We start from the raw sequence: 12282 nt of genomic DNA, 5'->3' as shown, positions 1-12282 counted from the left end.
CATGAGATGCTGATAAATCAAGAGAAAGTGCAGTGGGAGGATTTAAATTATTCCACCGCATCTGGTCCAGCTGAATGTAAGATCGTCATAAGATGGTCATTTTTTGGCAGTTTGAGAAGTTTCTATAATGACTGAGTGCAAGTAGATGAAACTCAGGAAACTGTGTTAAAGGGCACTAATTACAGAGAACTTCAGTTAGACTTGAATATTTGGAATAAATTAAGCTTTCTGAATCATAAGAGATGAAGTGTTTTTATACCCAAAATTAAGGGATTTTCACCAAGAATCCAAACTACAGGCCATCACGCAGTTACATGTGGCTTGACTACATCCGGATTTTCTCTGGGTACTTGTGCACCGTGTTCTCAGATACTGTTTGACCACCTACAAAGCTGTACCCTTTCAGAAGTTACAAAATGTATTAGTAGACAAAATCTACCTGGATTCAAATTTAGTCAATTTAAAAACCTGCAGAAAAACCTTTGAGAGCATGGGATTCCTCACCTGCCCACAAGTTTTCCTAGTTGTGTTTCCCGCCCATAATGTCGCCTGACCAGTTAGATGCCTACACACCTGTTCCTCATTACTCAGCAGCCCAAGCCAGCATTCGCCCTAGATTTGTGAGCGTATAGTTGGCCTTTCAGGTGTATACTATGATTGGTTAGAGAAAATCTAAAATGGAAATGGAGTGTAACGTGACTGTTTTTGCCCAAACCCCTGCTTTGCAAGTCTGCATTTGAATCTTTGCTCCTGTGACAGTTTCCTAAATCTTTACAATTAAGGTTTCAGTCATTTTACAATCTTCCCATCACTTATTAAAGCTTAAAACTGAATTAAATATTTTTTGTGCACTTGGGGACAGTGCAGCAAGCTGTAAACAACATTGACATTGCCTAATAATGTTTGATATGGCTTGTAAGCAAACTGGATCCACGGAGCAACATTAGAATTAATTTTGGAGTTGCGCTTTAGTCACCCTCTTAGCTGGCTGCTCTTTAGCTGCTAATGCTCTACTACATTCACTAGCTAGTTGCTAACTTTTAACCATAGCCATTTTGGTGCTGGGTAGTGTACAGCGGGTTTCCAGAGCAGACTGCAGCTGAAAATAAAGCCAATAAGAGTAGTGATTGTGAACCAAAACATTAAAGCTGCAGGCCATTTAACCAAAACAAAGAGCTAAAAGGCAAAACACCGTGTAGCCTATAGCTGAGGGTAATCTGAAGAGTTTGGTGATAATTCTCAGGGGTTTTCAATACTAGTGACCCCTTTCACATTACACATAATCGTTGATCTATTGCTAAAGGGGCATTATGTAGTTTCCAGTGGCCACTAGCGGTGCTGTTCTAAAATTGCAACCAGGCATGTGCTCGTACGTGTGCTCGATTGAAGTCATGAGCGAGCATAATCCAAAACACAACCACTGTCATACAGAAATCCTGCAATAAACGCAGAAACACCAGCATGCAGGCTGTGGCTTTTCACTCAGACATGTTCAGGCTCTGTTACTTCAATGTTCCCGTGTCAGAGGTAGATCAACACCGGCACCGTAACGTTACTTCATTCAGCGCAGCTAGCCGCATATCGGCACAGTCCTCCCGAAAAAAGGCAGAGTGACAGTGGCTATAGACAGGCAGGGAGACAGACAGAGCTGGAAACTCAGGTGAACTCCCACTGCAACGTTACAGCAATATTTTTATCAGCTGCAGGTTGAACTAATCCACGCTCGTTACATGATCACGGTACATTTACTGCATTTAGCCGACGTGCTACAGCGTTAGCTCGCCTGCTGCTTTCAGTAACTATCTTTACTATCTGTGTCTCTTTCACCGGAGGCTCAGCAATGTCAGCACAGTTACATGTACTGGATGATAATGAAACGGTTAGTGAGCTGGACTGAATATTATAATGAGATTGTGTCACACTTTATAACAGTTAGACCGCAGTCAGGAACTTTACTGTAACTATTGTTGGTGGATGGCTCTTCCTTCCTCTGGGTTGTTGTGACCGTTTTGTTGCAGTGTTTTGTTATGTGGGTCACGTTAGTTACAGTGACGGAGAGGTGGAGAAGCTGTGTACCTGAGTATTGGTAAAACCACAATAAACATAAACTGAATGTTACGTAGAAAACAGTGGCAGGTCCGAGCTATTGTAGCGTTAGCTGACTGCTCCTGGCTGCATCACTATAGGCTAACGTTAGTAAACAAATCGCTCCACATTTGCTTTTTGCCGTTACATACTTTCTTGCAGACTAAATCAACAGTGGTACACGTGATAGTAACATGGGTGGCGTTAGTTGGTGAAGTAATGTGGAAAGCTAACGTTATATAACTTTGCAACATTAGTAACTGCTCGGCGTTAGCCTGCGAGCTAACGTGACTTTCTGTGTTTCTCCAGCTTTACTAATGCTCACTTTGTTCTTACTCGACATCATCTGAACCTGTTTGGTCTGATAGCACATAAACCTTTACATTTACATTTAGTGGACTGCATGTCGTTAGCTGACATGTTGTCGCTGTAGTCTGAGAGAGGCTCGGGAGCGCGCACAGGGCTGAATCCGACCCGGAGTCCTCACATTAAAAGCAGAATAGTGGCTGATGCAAGCAATGGAGAAAACAGGCGTGTGCTTCATTTCTGAGTGAGTTTTGCGCCCATTGACAATAAGGCAATGACAATTTGATTTATTAAAATCAAAAACTTACATATAGCCCCTTTAATATAAAAATATAGAGTATGGCAGCTTTAAAGTTAACTTTGGAAGTAACTAGTAAAACCAGCCATCATACAGGTGGGGTTATGTACAATATAGATTTGCAGAATTGAAAGTACCTGTGCATTAACAGTAAAAAGTATGGCTAAATACAACAGTTAGTACTTTGACATGGGCTATATTGAAATTCTTAATGCAGAATGCAAACCAAAATACAAACACGATGATCAGATTGGGCCCACTGACATTTAAACCTTCAGATGGTCTCTATGAGATAAGTGGTTAGCCCCCCTGATGATAACAATTTGTCACATTTATGTAAATCATTCCTGAAAGACAGCTGTTTGTATGTGTTATTTTAATGAGTCGTCGGATGACGTCTTCTAGTTAAAACAAATAGCCTAACACTAATGTATTCTACAAAGAGATGATGACAGCTGAACAACTACACATGCAGAGACGCAATCACATTCAATTAATCATATAACATCAATCAGGTGTTTATGTTATTGCCACAAATGTGAAGCTACCCTGTACAAAACCCTTCCTTCCTCTCCAGTTTGACAAAGCAGAACAGTGGTCAGTATTCTCTTTAAAGTAGCTCCAAAGAGCCTGTTTTTTTTTCTCCTAATAATTATTGCAGTGAGCAGATGTGACTCAAGATATGAGTGAGTTGTTTCTGGGTCAGGACATGTTATTCTCTGTAGCATTTAACACTTTGGGAATAGGCCTTTAAATGTTTAATGATTTAGGGATATGCAGATACCTCTTGCAGAAAAGTTTATTGCCTAAGGAATGAAAGATTTTATTGTGGGAAGTATATACATATGAAAATGTCTCTGTGTTGTCCATGCTTACCAGCTGATGTCAGCAGGTGTCTTACAAAATAAAAGTTATAATGAAAGTCAAGAGAGAAGGTGAATATGCAAGAGAGGTATTAATGAGTGTTGAGATGAGGGAGATAGAGAGAGCGAGACAGAAGGCGAGAACAGAAAAGGGAGAAGTAGGCTAATACGTTGCTGTTGTGTATCATTGAGTCCATAAAACAGAAAGGCATCATCAAAAAGCACATCGAAGAGTCAATGTATTCCCCCTGGTCTCCAAGACAGTCTTTTGATGCTGAAACACACTTTCTTTCTCTCTCCGTCCTCTCCTTCTCCCTCCTACTCTCTCCCACGCTCCCTCCATTGCTAGCCATGCTGCTGGTGAATTAAAAGAAAGTATGTCAGTTGGCAGGCAGGGGGGGGGGAGAAAGAAAGAAGACATCAGAAAGAATTCATTCAGTGAGTTTCTCAACAAGAGACACAGGCTGAATCTTCGCAGCCCTCATGAGTTGTCAGGGCTCGAAGGCGGTTATTTGGGTCAGCTTTTATGGGTTGAGAATCCACCTCGATCTGGCCACTCAGCACTTTTAACTTGGGTCACAACAAAAAATGGGACACATGTATTGACAAGCTGCTTCGTATTCTCATCTGAACAACTTGGCCTCAGTGTCCACGGGGTGCCTCGTTTTTTTAACAAGCAGCACTAAACACATCTACTGTATGTAGGCAGCTGCTGCTGTTGCAAAGCAACTGTTGAGGTCTTGTTTGGAGTACTGTTTAGCACTGCAGAAATAAGAAATGTTTTTACGTGGCAGCGACTGATTCAATGAGTGCTTCAACATGGCAAACTCTCCGCAATGCGTTATATGAGCAGGCATGTTAAATTCCCATTCAAAAGGAAGGAGGAATGAAGTGGATGTTGTGAACTAGGTTAATGTTCCCAGCATGAATGCGGCCTGTCTTTGGATTATATAACACTTTCTGGTCCCAAAAGTTCTTCATAAAACACCTGCGAAACTTTTAACAGAATAACTTTAGTTTTAAAGTGAGACTTTGTCACTTTTGCTGAACAGCCACACAAGTGACAGTTGCGGGACAACGGTAAAAGCTAAAACACAATGTAGTAGTAGTGTGAGCAAGAAGTGTGTTATTCGTGTTATACATCTAGGATAGTTAATGTTGACATATCATACTTTTTAACCATCAATATGACAGAATATTTCAGTTTATTGATGAAAAATCTTCCATATTTATTTCTTGCAACAAATGAGAACGTAACTTTTATTTCACTGAATTTACAGAAAATGTTCTATATCGGGATATGTATCGTTATGAAACAACCTATATCGGGAAATGAGATTTTGGTTATATTGCACATAGAGAATTGGATGTCATGGATGTCATGTGGTTCATTCCATAAGTCTAGATAAGTGCAGTGGGCCTAATTTAAAAACCTTTTTTTCCACTATCACAGGCTAAATGCCATGTCTCAACAGATGGGGCAATTCAATGGGTGAGTCAGGGGTCGCAGTTATCTTGGAAAACTGTGATATAAAGGACAGGGAGGACTGAAAGGTGTGGACATTTAAGAATGCCGAGATTACAGCTAAAAAGTTGGGGAACTAATTTGAGAAGAGAGTGTTACCAAGTTACCAACAAATAAAGTCGATGACCAAGCTGCAGTTCTGGTACGTTTTATGGGAGCTGCAGTTTTTTTTGTGTGCTTACAAAGTTACTGTTTTTTAAACTTCACAGAGCCACCAGCATGCTATAGGCTCTTCAGGTGTTGTCATTGCACTTTTCTTTCTTGTAGCTATTATTTTATTTGCTGCTATTGCGACCTGATTTCCCCTCTGAGTAAGAAGAACATTTATCTAACATGATAATTCTTGACAATAAAAAATATAATCTAAAAATTAATCACCACAGTGCTTGAGGGCAGCTCACTCAGCTCTGCTTCTGATCATTCCCAATAATGGCTCTGAACCCCACACATCATTGCCTGTAAATAAAGAACTGGTTTATGTATAGTTTAGACATAATTCATCAACACATCCCCTGAATATCTGAGCTTCATCCTAATTCTTTGAGCACTTACACAGCCCAAGATCTTTTCCACCGCTCGTTAATGATGTCAAACCCAGAGGCTACACCTTTATCCATGTAGTTATCACTTCCCATAGTTTTTCCATCTGTGAATAGCTTGTTTCTTTTTAAAGCTTCAGCATCAGGATCCACACTGACTCGATACGACAAAATAACATAAATGAGTGACAGCAAGGCAGAGAGAGAGAGAATGCTGCTTGTAAAAAAAACAATACAACTGTTTTCTTTTGTACCATTAACCTTTGGTTGACTTTTGGTTTATGCCGCTCTTGAGTGCTTTTTGTGAGCGACTTGGCATCTTGTTTGGCTGAGGTCATCCATCAATATCACTGTCAGGCCCTCAACGACCACCTCTCTCCTGACAAACACCAGCACTGTACGCTCTGATATGTACTAAAATCCTTTATTTATCTGTTTGGATGCTTTAAAATACGGAATGAAGGACAGTTGTTTCCAACACAGCAAAAGAAACTGACAGACTTGAAGAGTAGGAATATGTTTTAGTAGAAATATGTTGCAGAGATGATCTGGGGACCTGATGTGCTAGAAACTGTTTGACATGAAATGTGTACTTCGGTTTCTTTGAATGTGATAGTGTAGAGGCAAGAACTGTGTGTCCTGTGAGTAGGAAGTTGGGCCGGTAGGTACGGCTGGAGAAACAAACATATCGACTGGATATGCTATATTAAACCTTATCCAAACTTGCAACACATAGTTAAAAAGCTTTTTTGCCTTTTCTTTGCCTAGAAAGTCATGATCTAACCCTCCAACTATAATGATTATCCAATATTTGGCCTTGTGTTCCCCTTTTGCCCTCATTGGCCAAGCCTCATGATCAACTGGCAAAAGATTATGAGTTGTTTCATTATGTGGGCTTGAGCCTGTCCAAGAGACAAAATATGTGCCTTATTATCAACAACAGCTCCACTTACATGCCACCCCCTCAAACTGCTGAAAAATGATTATTTTAATGATAAACTGTGCAATATATCTTGGGGTTAGAACCCCTATATACATTATAAAGGCTCCAGAGGAAATAGATTAAAAATCTATCACACATACCCCAGGGGACTCATATACTGTGGAGAGGCAGGGGGCATTAGAAAGCTAAGCTCAGCATTTCTTGAGCAATTATGCATAAATAGCGTGTGATATAGCCAATCTATATTTTCTCTACCTGAGATGGAGGGGAGGTGATTACGCTCTTAAGGGGTTTCCTCACAGAGGCAGTGCTAAAGACATTTTGTCATCAAGTCTTTTTTAATTGAAACACATCCATTCATTTTCCAAAAATATCTTAAAGTACTGTTCACATGTCAAATGGGATGTGAAATTTGATGGAACTAGCTATTATGGAATGGGGATTATTAACTTCCCATTGGTGTAAAACAAACAAGAACAAAGCATACATATGCAAATACTTTTCTTGGATCCGGATTCAATTATTGAGTAATTCAGGTGTTACAGGCTTTCCTTCCATAACTGGAGTTTCGAGTAAGTGCACTTTTAAAGGGTCCCTCCGGCGATTTAGTACTTGTTTTCCACAAAGTTTGGAGATATGAAACAGACAGATGTCTTTAAAAAGGGGTCAATCCTGACTTTTTGTTACTCATGCTCCAAAAACCCTGGGTCCTACATATCCTATAATGCAACTTGTTGAAGTGTTTCATTGTGCCATTCACGTCAGCCTTCGACTTGTAATTTCTGAGTCAAATTCAAATTCAAATCAGCTTTATTGGCATGAATGTATAACAACAGTATTGCCAAAGCTACATATAAATTACATAAGAACAATTAGTTTTATACATTTCATTAAATAAGTAAATAAAACAGTAAAGTCAGAGAAATAGAAATTTCTGATAACTACGACAAAATAACATCTGCTAGCACTAAAGTGAAGTCTGGTTTAAGAAATGTTTTTCTCACTCACTCACTCACTTACTCATCGCCAACCGCTTATCCTGTGTACAGATTCGCGGGGGCCTGGAGCCAATCCCTGCTGGCATTGGGCAAGAGGCGGGGTACACCCTGTGCTATTCCTTCACAGGGGCCAACACATAGATTAAAAAACATCCACCCTCACACCTAAGAACAATTTAGAATCACCAATTAACCTGCATACCTTTGGACTGTAGGAGGAACACGGAGCACTTGGAGAGAACCCACGCAGACATGGGGAGAACACACCAACTGCACAAAGAAAGGCCTGGGACGACCAAGGATCGAATCCCAAACCTTGCTTAAATGTTTTTCTTTCCATTGAAAAATTGTTTTTTGCTAACACCGCTTTCATGCTAGTTGGTCACAACCATTGACCTTCTGTCAGCTCTGGCTTCTTGTCAGTGGGACTTTGCTGACAACAACACCATTGCAATTTAAAGTTTGATTTATCGCCTCTGCTTTGAGCTCCCTGTTTAGTAGGTGATGAATTTGTTTAGAAATTACAAACATGTTTTACTGTTTCACTGTTGACACCCACAATTACAGTAAAACCCAACACAGTTGTTCCCAGTTGGCTCTCTTTACAAGCGGTCCCATAGAGAGTACAGTACATTATTTGAGACAGGCTCATCCTTAATGAATTGCATTGCTCGGATTATCCAGCTGGTTATTAAAATGAATGAAATGCAATGTATTATTTATACTTACTAGTTAACCCTGGTTTCGTGTCTGTGTAGATGTATCAGTAGGGTTGGCTTTACCATTAACAAGTGCTTTAGTGAGTGCTGAGATATAGATATAGATTTAGGTTTATCTTTCTTGGATAACATCTCCTTTGAGAGGTTTGAAGAACTAACACCCAAAATTACATTCAAACACATTTTTCCCCTGTGTAAATGTGTTGTTGTGTGTTGATAAAATCAAAAATAGTTCTGTGTGCATCCCTTTGGTGGCTCTGACCTCCTTCTAATAGCCTAATTATGACCATTAGCTTTGAAGGAGCCTGTCCTCAACAGAAAAATTACCATATCGGTCGTTTCAGCCACACAAAATTACGACTCATGTTTATGTTTATTGTGGCAGCGACCCTTAGTGACCGTACAACGCAAACACATATTAAAAGACGGAAATTAGCCGTTTTTCACCAGAGAGACCAACGCTTGATTACTGTGTGAAACAAGATGGGTTTGTTTTTTTAATAAAGTGAAGTAGCATTAGCTACGTTAGCTTCGTAGCATTAGAGTTAGCTAGCTAGCTAACTATATTAGTCTTAAAGACATTGACAGCACCCCGTTGCCACTAATCCTAACCTTCACAGGGGTGTGTGCCTAAACCTAAGTCAGTGATTGCATGCATGTTGAACGGTGAACCCAACATCTCCTTGGGTTTGTGTCACTTCGGTCTGCATGTGTCATGCGACGTAGGTCACGTGATTTATGTAACGTAGGTCCAGTCAGGAAATGGAGTTCAAAATTGCCCTTTTGGGAGGCATGGACAAACGGCACCGGTAGAGGTGCTACTGCACTATTGGAGGATACGCTCATATGAGTCATATTTGGATGTTGGTTAAACGCCGGCGGTGGGGACTCTATTTTAGGATATGCTCAAATGACTTGTATTTGGAGGTTGGTTAAAACAACCTATGATTTTGTTGCTTTAAAGCAGGATACTCTCTACATGCTATAGTTGTGGGGTTCTGGTGTAGCTTCCTCTAATTGATCTACTGTTTGAAAAAAAGGTGATTTCTTGGGTCGTATTTCACAGATTCTTCCAGTCGGAATTTTCAAAGATTTGCAATACAGGATCGGGACTATACAGGTTTTCTGTCTCAGCTGTCACACTTGATTGTAACAACCATAAAAAGGGAGTAATCATTCTGTGAAATCACATCTCACAGTGACTAGTTGGAAGACACCTGGCATTCAATAGCACAATTACTTGACTTACTGGGAGGTTACCATTAACATTAAATTTACCAAAAAATAACGCAATTTACATATTTTTTATCTTTTAACTACATTACTGTAAGAAACAACTGATCAAATTGCACATAGGACTAGTGGACAACACCAAGAAAGATACATGGCACTCTTCTGGAGGCAGCAAAAATCCGATTGGGTGAAGGTAACCTCAACAGTCAGTCTCAGTTTTATCTGCTGAAAAATGTAAATTGATAATGCAAAGACTTAAACTCCTGATATTAACAAAAAAATTCCTTGAGCAAAACTTTTTCATAATTTCAAACAACTTTTGTTGAGTCGCAAACTTTGTAGAAATTGAGTGGGATGTCAATTTGACAGGTTACAATGCTCAATAATAACCTCCACAGAGTGTTTTTTTTTTCATCTTTATTTATCCAGGGAACTACTGTACTCTTATTCACCAACACGCTGACACACATTCATTGTTAATAGTTAACTTCAGACACAAAAAAATGCCCAATGGGGGTGGAGGGGTTGCCAAGTACAATAAAAAGTCTAGTTAAGTAAGTAAGTAGCCGCACCAGAACAGATAGGGATTACATGCCTTGCTCAAGGGCACCTGAATAGTTGAAGAGATATTCTTTGTTAGTGCTAAGTATGTACAGGCAATCTTTTTTATGATTTCAAAATTCTCAAGCTTTATTAAAATGTTTTTTTTTATGATTTATTGGCTGTTTGAAATGACTGTTTATTGTATTAGCTTAAAATACATGTACTTTGCTGATTCTTTACGGAGTGTTATGCATGCTTGTGATACCAAATACACAGGTACAATGTATATCATTTATTTGATGGTTTAACATGATAATCTATTGAAAAAGGAAGAGAAACATACAGAGATATATAGTATAAATCTAAGCCTAAATACATTTTGTGGCAGCACAGAACATTTCACATTCCATTATGGGACCAAGGCCATACAACACCTGAAGTCTTTGATGACTTCTTTTTTTGTTACTTTTTTCTTTTTAATGTAGGCTCACATGGCATAATGTCATCTCTAAAATGGCAGCTCTCATATGTGAGTTTGCAAAATATCTTTTTTTTTTTCCTTTTTTTTATCTTCCCATGTTACGAATTGTAGTTGCATGCATGATGAACAAGTATCTGGAGTTTGTAACAGCTACTGTCTCTTTCACCTTTCAACTGCACTAATGAGTTTTGGTAATTTAAGAAATGACTCGTACAATGACCAACTGCAAAAAATCTCACCACATGACTCGAAAATAATCATTTAAATCAAAGTGAACTACTAAGTCATGAAGATTTTTTGTCTTGTACTGTAAAATGGTTATTTTCAAGTTTCAGTGTTCAAGAAATCTGTCTTATTATATCTTATTTACACAACACTGAAGCTTTATCAACCGTTTCGGAATTTCATAGGTACAAATTTCCTCCAAACTACGCAAAGCAGCTTGAAACATCTTTGGACAAACTGGTTCCAACATTGCTCTACCTTGAATGCATGAGATCACAAAACATTGATTTGTACCCAAGACCTAAGTCAAGACATCCTCTTGTACTGTGTGTTCAGACAGAATGGCAAGTGACTTTAAGTGGTTGTGCAATTGCATATAGAGTCAATGGAGAGATGCGACTTAACACAAAGACATATCTGCAGGAGTTGAAAACACAACTTCCAAAAAAATTAAGTGAATCCAGTGGCTTTGTGAATTAACTTCATAAACGCACAGAGGCTGGAGGGAAGTACGGATGAACAAACAAACTGGAGTTTCTGGTGTTCAGTGACGCTCATTCCCATATGGCAGTGTGGGTCAGTGCGTTGCTAGCGAACTTACTGCTGGCATGTAGTTGGTATATTGGCTTTTTCGGGGCAAACACAAGCCGTCAAGTTTGCTCAAATAACGCAAGGTGAAAATTTGCTTTGCTTTCTTTCTGAACACACCTTCAGCAAGATGTTTTGGCTTATTATATACAGATGTTATTTCATCTACAACTAGAGCTTTCCTCTTACATTGAATCCCAACCTGTTCTCATCCCAGGGCGTCACATATGGATGCTTTGTCAAGACCCCTTGGTGTCTCTTTTTAAAGCCCTAGTTACCCTTTAGCGTGAAAAAAGCATGTGTTTACGGTTGTGAAACGTCACAGCTTGGTTAGGTTTAGGCACCCAAAACTACTTGGTTGGGTTTAGGAAAAAGTTATGATTTGGAAAAGATCATGGTTTGGCCTAAATAATAACTACGCTACTCACATGACGTGAATTACGCTATGTAAGTAACATCACTAAAAGAAATCAATGTTGACTTTTTGTTTCAAGCGGGAAACGAACACCGGTTTCCTGGGTGGAAATCCAGTTTTGGTCCACCCCAACTCCCTCCGTACTCTGACTTTTCTGTTATTTGTAGTACTTCTAGCATTGAAGAATGGCACTAAATGGCTTCCCCCAGTGCATTGAACTTTGGGGTAAAAGCCATACCAGACGCAGAAGACGCGACAAAGCATAGCTATTTGACGTTCTGGGAATGAGAACAGGATGTGGATCCAGGTCATATGTGCACTGTGCCCCCAGTCTACACAGTAGAAAACAGGACAAGAAACCAGCAAGAGACTTTGGGTCCTTGAATGTGGAATCAGCTAGAGCCCTAATTAATCAGGGTTGAGGACAATCCCGTTTCCAGAGAGAAAATGGCATTTGTGCAGCAACAATCCAAGTACAATACATTCAGTTCTTAGTCATATATAAACTGATCAGACTGTAC

Source organism: Micropterus dolomieu, linkage group LG01, assembly GCF_021292245.1.
Source record: "Micropterus dolomieu isolate WLL.071019.BEF.003 ecotype Adirondacks linkage group LG01, ASM2129224v1, whole genome shotgun sequence".
Taxonomy (NCBI): domain Eukaryota; kingdom Metazoa; phylum Chordata; class Actinopteri; order Centrarchiformes; family Centrarchidae; genus Micropterus; species Micropterus dolomieu.
This window is presented reverse-complemented; position numbering follows the sequence as displayed.